Source organism: Syngnathus typhle, unplaced genomic scaffold, assembly GCF_033458585.1.
Source record: "Syngnathus typhle isolate RoL2023-S1 ecotype Sweden unplaced genomic scaffold, RoL_Styp_1.0 HiC_scaffold_277, whole genome shotgun sequence".
Lineage (NCBI taxonomy): Eukaryota > Metazoa > Chordata > Actinopteri > Syngnathiformes > Syngnathidae > Syngnathus > Syngnathus typhle.
This window is the reverse complement of record NW_026872181.1, coordinates 4,010-12,500: the sequence shown is the minus strand read 5'-3', so window position 1 is coordinate 12,500 and position 8,491 is coordinate 4,010.

The following is an 8,491-nucleotide window of genomic DNA, read 5'->3' as shown; positions in this document are numbered from 1 at the left end:
AGCGCCAGCCCCGACCGCCACCCCCCGACCGCCACAAGGCGACCGCCACAAGGCGACCGCCACAAGGCGACCGCCACAAGGCGACCGCCACAAGGCGACCGCCACTGGCCCCAAGCGCCAGCCCCGACCGCCACCCCCCGACCGCCACAAGGCGACCGCCACAAGGCGACCGCCACAAGGCGACCGCCACAAGGCGACCGCCACAAGGCGACCGCCACAAGGCGACCGCCACTGGCCCCAAGCGCCAGCCCCGACCGCCACCCCCCGACCGCCACAAGGCGACCGCCACAAGGCGACCGCCACCGGCCCCAAGCGCCAGCCCCGACCGCCACCCCCCGACCGCCACAAGGCGACCGCCACAAGGCGTTAGTGGCCGCGCCCGGTACTTTACTGGACCCTATTTGGCCCGCGGACCGGCCGGCGTCGCTTCCTTGAATGCTTAGCCGCCTTTCGAGCTGCCATGCCGGGCTTGAGTTAGTGGTTTGCGCCCGGTACTCTACGTTAAAAGTCAGGCGGAACGGCTCTGAAGCTCCAGACGGTGCTTCCTTGAATGCTTAGCCGCCTTTCGAGCTGCCATGCCGGGCTTGAGTTAGTGGTTTGCGCCCGGTACTCTACGTTAAAAGTCAGGCGGAACGGCTCTGAAGCTCCAGACGGTGCTTCCTTGAATGCTTAGCCGCCTTTCGAGCTGCCATGCCGGGCTTGAGTTAGTGGTTTGCGCCCGGTACTCTACGTTAAAAGTCAGGCGGAACGGCTCTGAAGCTCCAGACGGTGCTTCCTTGAATGCTTAGCCGCCTTTCGAGCTGCCATGCCGGGCTTGAGTTAGTGGTTTGCGCCCGGTACTCTACGTTAAAAGTCAGGCGGAACGGCTCTGAAGCTCCAGACGGTGCTTCCTTGAATGCTTAGCCGCCTTTCGAGCTGCCATGCCGGGCTTGAGTTAGTGGTTTGCGCCCGGTACTCTACGTTAAAAGTCAGGCGGAACGGCTCTGAAGCTCCAGACGGTGCTTCCTTGAATGCTTAGCCGCCTTTCGAGCTGCCATGCCGGGCTTGAGTTAGTGGTTTGCGCCCGGTACTCTACGTTAAAAGTCAGGCGGAACGGCTCTGAAGCTCCAGACGGTGCTTCCTTGAATGCTTAGCCGCCTTTCGAGCTGCCATGCCGGGCTTGAGTTAGTGGTTTGCGCCCGGTACTCTACGTTAAAAGTCAGGCGGAACGGCTCTGAAGCTCCAGACGGTGCTTCCTTGAATGCTTAGCCGCCTTTCGAGCTGCCATGCCGGGCTTGAGTTAGTGGTTTGCGCCCGGTACTCTACGTTAAAAGTCAGGCGGAACGGCTCTGAAGCTCCAGACGGTGCTTCCTTGAATGCTTAGCCGCCTTTCGAGCTGCCATGCCGGGCTTGAGTTAGTGGTTTGCGCCCGGTACTCTACGTTAAAAGTCAGGCGGAACGGCTCTGAAGCTCCAGACGGTGCTTCCTTGAATGCTTAGCCGCCTTTCGAGCTGCCATGCCGGGCTTGAGTTAGTGGTTTGCGCCCGGTACTCTACGTTAAAAGTCAGGCGGAACGGCTCTGAAGCTCCAGACGGTGCTTCCTTGAATGCTTAGCCGCCTTTCGAGCTGCCATGCCGGGCTTGAGTTAGTGGTTTGCGCCCGGTACTCTACGTTAAAAGTCAGGCGGAACGGCTCTGAAGCTCCAGACGGTGCTTCCTTGAATGCTTAGCCGCCTTTCGAGCTGCCATGCCGGGCTTGAGTTAGTGGTTTGCGCCCGGTACTCTACGTTAAAAGTCAGGCGGAACGGCTCTGAAGCTCCAGACGGTGCTTCCTTGAATGCTTAGCCGCCTTTCGAGCTGCCATGCCGGGCTTGAGTTAGTGGTTTGCGCCCGGTACTCTACGTTAAAAGTCAGGCGGAACGGCTCTGAAGCTCCAGACGGTGCTTCCTTGAATGCTTAGCCGCCTTTCGAGCTGCCATGCCGGGCTTGAGTTAGTGGTTTGCGCCCGGTACTCTACGTTAAAAGTCAGGCGGAACGGCTCTGAAGCTCCAGACGGTGCTTCCTTGAATGCTTAGCCGCCTTTCGAGCTGCCATGCCGGGCTTGAGTTAGTGGTTTGCGCCCGGTACTCTACGTTAAAAGTCAGGCGGAACGGCTCTGAAGCTCCAGACGGTGCTTCCTTGAATGCTTAGCCGCCTTTCGAGCTCTCCTGCCCGGCGTGGGTTTCGCGTCCGCGCCCGGTACATTATGGAAGCCAAAAAAAAAAAAATTCTAAGTGCGAGTGGGACCGGCCTGGGGGGCTTCCTTGAAAGCCCATCCGCCCTCCGAGCTCTCCCACCGGTCGTGGGTTGGCGTCCGCCACTGCTCAAAGCGAACTTCAAATTATCTGCTTAATAATGTGGAACACCATTCTTAAGTAGTTTTTCCTTAATTTGGGCTCAACTGGCCGGTAATGATCCCCGGTGTCTGAGATTGATCTCAGTGATCCAAAGAGCCCTGACACGTAATACCATCCATGAGTTTAATTGAAAAACAAAAAATGTAATCTTTATGACACATAAATACAATTTGCATAATAATTTGGAACACAGTGTAGACTTCCAGCGGACCGCGCGCGGCTCGGCTGACGGCGCAGCGCGATCTGGTACCGCTGCGCGGGACGAAACACGCCCCGTGCAGAGTTCCAGGCGGCCGGGAAGACATTTAAGCGCTGCCGCTGCAGCTGCGGCGGGGATTTGCCGTCCTCCGGTGGACACGACGAGTAAATACACCAGCAATCGCACTTACACCGTGTTCCAAATTATTATGCAAGTGACATTTATCTCAGATTTTCCTAAATAGTCGATGCAAAATGAGTCAGCATAATTTTCAAGTCATCAACCATTATTTTGATGAATTCTAATTTTATTGAACAAACCTCCGAATGATCACAGAATTTTTAAAAAATAAAAAACTTAAAATGCACTGTTCCACATTATTACGCACAACAGAGTTTTATAACATTTTATAGGTTTTTATGAACTGAAATGCCCATCTTAAGAATTTACAGCATTAGGAGGTCATATTTACTGAAATCAAAAGCTATTTCAAAGAAAAGACAAACAAGTTACATTTTAACATAGGACCCTTTATTTCAATAAAAAACAAAGTTACATTTTAACATAGGACCCTTTGTTCAACAGCAGCTTCACGATTCTTCCATCCACTGAACTTGTGAGTTTTTGTACAGTTTCTGGTTGAATTTCTTGGCAGGATCTAAGAATAGCCTGCCAGAGCTGCTCTTTGGAATTGAACTGCCTCCCACCTTCGTAGATTTTCTGCTTGACGATGCTCCACAAGTTTTCAATAGGATTGAGGTCAGGGGAGCATGGGGGCCACACCATCAGTTTCTCTCCCTTTATTCCCATAGATGCCAAAGACGTTGACGTATTTCTTGCAGCATGAGACGGTGCATTGTCATGCATGAAGATGATCTTTTGACGGAAAGCACGGTTCTTCCTGTTGTACCATGGACAGAAGTGTTGAGTCAGAAATTCCACGTAGTTAACAGACGTAATTTTGACGCCTTCAGGGACCCTAAAGGGGCCAAGCAGCTCTCTCCCCATGATTCCGGCCCAAAACATCACTCCGCCACCTCCCTGCTGACGCCGCAGCCTTGTTGGGCTATCGTGGCCGTCCACCAACCATCCACGACTCCATCCATCTGTAAAGTCAAGTCAAATCAAGTTTATTTGTATAGCCCTAAATCACAAGCAGTCTCAAAGGGCTTCACATTGACAGAAATTGACAATTATTCTCAAAGCATCCCCTGAGCTCTCAAAAGTGCAAGGAAAAACTTAAAAAACCCTACCTGGCCCATCCAAGGTGGCACGGCACTCGTCGGTGAACAGGACTGTCTGAAAATTTGTCTTCATGTAAGTCTGGGCCCACTGCAGCCGTTTCTGCTTGTTCGCGTTGTTCAGGGGTGGCCGAATGGAGGGTTTCCGCACAACTGCAAGCCTCTGGAGGATCCTGCACCTCGTCGTTCGTGGGACTTCACTGGCACCAGCAGCGTCGAATATTTGTTTGCTCGTCTTTAGTGGCATGCTTGCAGCCGCCCTCTTGATTCGATTTGTTTGTCTTGCAGAAACCTTCCTTGTCGTGCCTTTGTCTGCACGAACGCGCGTTTGCTCCGAATCAGCGACGAATTTCTTCAAAGTTCGATGGTCGCGCTTAAGCTTTCGTGCAATATCGAATGTCTGCATACCTTGTCCAAGGCATCGAACGATTTCACGCTTCTCGACAGCAGAGAGATCCTTTTTCCTCCCCATGGTTGAACGAAATGGCCGAACGCTTAAAAACGCGGAACTTAAATAGACTTGTTAATTACTACAATTGCGCTCACCTGGCAGACTACCATGGACTGTACCATGACTGAGGGTGATTTCAGTACTTGAAAAACAAAAATGTAATCTTTATGACACTTAAATACATTTTGCATAATAATTTGGAACACGGGACCGTGTTCCAAATTATTATGCAAAGGATATTTATCTCAGATTTTCCTAAATAGCTTCCTTGAAATGTTACCCGGCTTTTGAGCTCTCCTGCCGGGCGTGGGTTTGCGTCAGCGCCCGGTAACATTATGGAAGCTAAAAGAAAGAAAAAAGAAACAAATCTAAGTGCGATTGCTGGTGTCTAAATACATTTTGCATAATAATTTGGAACACGGGACCGTGTTCCAAATTATTATGCAAGTGATATTTATCTCAGATTTTCCTAAATAGCTTTACTCGTCGTGCCGACCGGAGGGAGGCCACTCCCCGCCGCAGCTGAACAGTCATCCCGGCCTAGTGGAGGTCTGCGCAGGGGGGGTCTTCCTTGAAATGTTACCCGGCTTTTGAGCTCTCCTGTCCGGCGTGGGTTTGCGTCAGCGGCCGGTGTCATTTACTCGTCGTGCCGACCGGAGGGAGGCCACTCCCCGCCACAGCTGAACAGTCATCCCGGCCTAGTGGAGGTCTGCGCAGGGGGGGTCTTCCTTGAAATGTTACCCGGCTTTTGAGCTCTCCTGTCCGGCGTGGGTTTGCGTCAGCGGCCGGTGTCATTTACTCGTCGTGCCGACCGGAGGGAGGCCACTCCCCGCCGCAGCTGAACAGTCATCCCGGCCTAGTGGAGGTCTGCGCAGGGGGGGTCTTCCTTGAAATGTTACCCGGCTTTTGAGCTCTCCTGTCCGGCGTGGGTTTGCGTCAGCGGCCGGTGTCATTTACTCGTCGTGCCGACCGGAGGGAGGCCACTCCCCGCCACAGCTGAACAGTCATCCCGGCCTAGTGGAGGTCTGCGCAGGGGGGGTCTTCCTTGAAATGTTACCCGGCTTTTGAGCTCTCCTGTCCGGCGTGGGTTTGCGTCAGCGGCCGGTGTCATTTACTCGTCGTGCCGACCGGAGGGAGGCCACTCCCCGCCACAGCTGAACAGTCATCCCGGCCTAGTGGAGGTCTGCGCAGGGGGGGTCTTCCTTGAAATGTTACCCGGCTTTTGAGCTCTCCTGTCCGGCGTGGGTTTGCGTCAGCGGCCGGTGTCATTTACTCGTCGTGCCGACCGGAGGGAGGCCACTCCCCGCCACAGCTGAACAGTCATCCCGGCCTAGTGGAGGTCTGCGCAGGGGGGGTCTTCCTTGAAATGTTACCCGGCTTTTGAGCTCTCCTGTCCGGCGTGGGTTTTGCGTCAGCGGCCGGTGTCATTTACTCGTCGTGTCCACCGGAGGGAGGCCACTCCCCGCCGCAGCTGCAGCGGCAGCTTTGAAACGTCATCCCGGCCCCCTGGAACTGTGCGCGGGGGGGGGCGATGCGTCCCGTGCGAGGGTACCAGGTCGCGCTGCGCCGTCTGCCTGGCCGCTTTGGGCCCGCTGGAAGTCTATTAAAGCTCCGCGATCTCCGCCTCGGTGCTTAAAAAGCGTCCATCCGCTCTCCTGGAGCTTCTTTCGGTCATCTCGTCCGCGTGCACGGCCTGCCGGTGGCACCGGCTGGAGCTCCGCAAAAAGCTCCATTTCTGTTAAAAATGCTTAGCCGCGTCCCTGGAAGCCCAATCGGGCGTAGAAAGTGAGGGGGAAGGCCCCCAAAGCACCGGCTGGAAGTCCCAAAAAAGCTCCATGATTGGTCAATAATGCTTAGCCGCCTCCCTGGAAGCCTAATCGGGCATAAAAAGCTAGGCGGAACGGCCCCAAAGCTCCACACGGAAGTCCCAAAAAAGCTCCATGATTGGTCAATAATGCTTAGCCGCCTCCCTGGAAGCCTAATCGGGCATAAAAAGCTAGGCGGAACGGCCCCAAAGCTCCACACGGAAGTCCCAAAAAAGCTCCATGATTGGTCAATAATGCTTAGCCGCCTCCCTGGAAGCCTAATCGGGCATAAAAAGCTAGGCGGAACGGCCCCAAAGCTCCACACGGAAGTCCCAAAAAAGCTCCATGATTGGTCAATAATGCTTAGCCGCCTCCCTGGAAGCCTAATCGGGCATAAAAAGCTAGGCGGAACGGCCCCAAAGCTCCACACGGAAGTCCCAAAAAAGCTCCATGATTGGTCAATAATGCTTAGCCGCCTCCCTGGAAGCCTAATCGGGCATAAAAAGCTAGGCGGAACGGCCCCAAAGCTCCACACGGAAGTCCCAAAAAAGCTCCATGATTGGTCAATAATGCTTAGCCGCCTCCCTGGAAGCCTAATCGGGCATAAAAAGCTAGGCGGAACGGCCCCAAAGCTCCACACGGAAGTCCCAAAAAAGCTCCATGATTGGTCAATAATGCTTAGCCGCCTCCCTGGAAGCCTAATCGGGCATAAAAAGCTAGGCGGAACGGCCCAAAGCTCCACACGGAAGTCCCAAAAAAGCTCCATGATTGGTCAATAATGCTTAGCCGCCTCCCTGGAAGCCTAATCGGGCATAAAAAGCTAGGCGGAACGGCCCCCAAAGCTCCACACGGAAGTCCCAAAAAAGCTCCATGATTGGTCAATAATGCTTAGCCGCCTCCCTGGAAGCCTAATCGGGCATAAAAAGCTAGGCGGAACGGCCCCAAAGCTCCACACGGAAGTCCCAAAAAAGCTCCATGATTGGTCAATAATGCTTAGCCGCCTCCCTGGAAGCCTAATCGGGCATAAAAAGTTAGGCGGAACGGCTCCAAAGCTCCACACGGAAGTCCCAAAAAAGCTCCATGATTGGTCAATAATGCTTAGCCGCCTCCCTGGAAGCCTAATCGGGCATAAAAAGCTAGGCGGAACGGCCCCAAAGCTCCACACGGAAGTCCCAAAAAAGCTCCATGATTGGTCAATAATGCTTAGCCGCCTCCCTGGAAGCCTAATCGGGCATAAAAAGCTAGGCGGAACGGCCCCAAAGCTCCACACGGAAGTCCCAAAAAAGCTCCATGATTGGTCAATAATGCTTAGCCGCCTCCCTGGAAGCCTAATCGGGCATAAAAAGCTAGGCGGAACGGCCCCAAAGCTCCACACGGAAGTCCCAAAAAAGCTCCATGATTGGTCAATAATGCTTAGCCGCCTCCCTGGAAGCCTAATCGGGCATAAAAAGCTAGGCGGAACGGCCCCAAAGCTCCACACGGAAGTCCCAAAAAAAGCTCCATGATTGGTCAATAATGCTTAGCCGCCTCCCTGGAAGCCTAATCGGGCATAAAAAGCTAGGCGGAACGGCCCCAAAGCTCCACACGGAAGTCCCAAAAAAGCTCCATGATTGGTCAATAATGCTTAGCCGCCTCCCTGGAAGCCTAATCGGGCATAAAAAGCTAGGCGGAACGGCCCCAAAGCTCCACACGGAAGTCCCAAAAAAGCTCCATGATTGGTCAATAATGCTTAGCCGCCTCCCTGGAAGCCTAATCGGGCATAAAAAGCTAGGCGGAACGGCCCCAAAGCTCCACACGGAAGTCCCAAAAAAGCTCCATGATTGGTCAATAATGCTTAGCCGCCTCCCTGGAAGCCTAATCGGGCATAAAAAGCTAGGCGGAACGGCCCCAAAGCTCCACACGGAAGTCCCAAAAACGCTCCATGATTGGTCAATAATGCTTAGCCGCCTCCCTGGAAGCCTAATCGGGCATAAAAAGCTAGGCGGGGAACGGCCCCAAAGCTCCACACGGAAGTCCCAAAAAAGCTCCATGATTGGTCAATAATGCTTAGCCGCCTCCCTGGAAGCCTAATCGGGCATAAAAAGTTAGGCGGAACGGCTCCAAAGCTCCACACGGAAGTCCCAAAAAAGCTCCATGATTGGTCAATAATGCTTAGCCGCCTCCCTGGAAGCCTAATCGGGCATAAAAAGTTAGGCGGAACGGCCCCAAAGCTCCACACGGAAGTCCCAAAAAAGCTCCATGATTGGTCAATAATGCTTAGCCGCCTCCCTGGAAGCCTAATCGGGCATAAAAAGTTAGGCGGAACGGCCCCAAAGCTCCACACGGAAGTCCGAAAAAAGCTCCATGATTGGTCAATAATGCTTAGCCGCCTCCCTGGAAGCCTAATCGGGCATAAAAAGTTAGGCGGAACGGCCCCAAAGC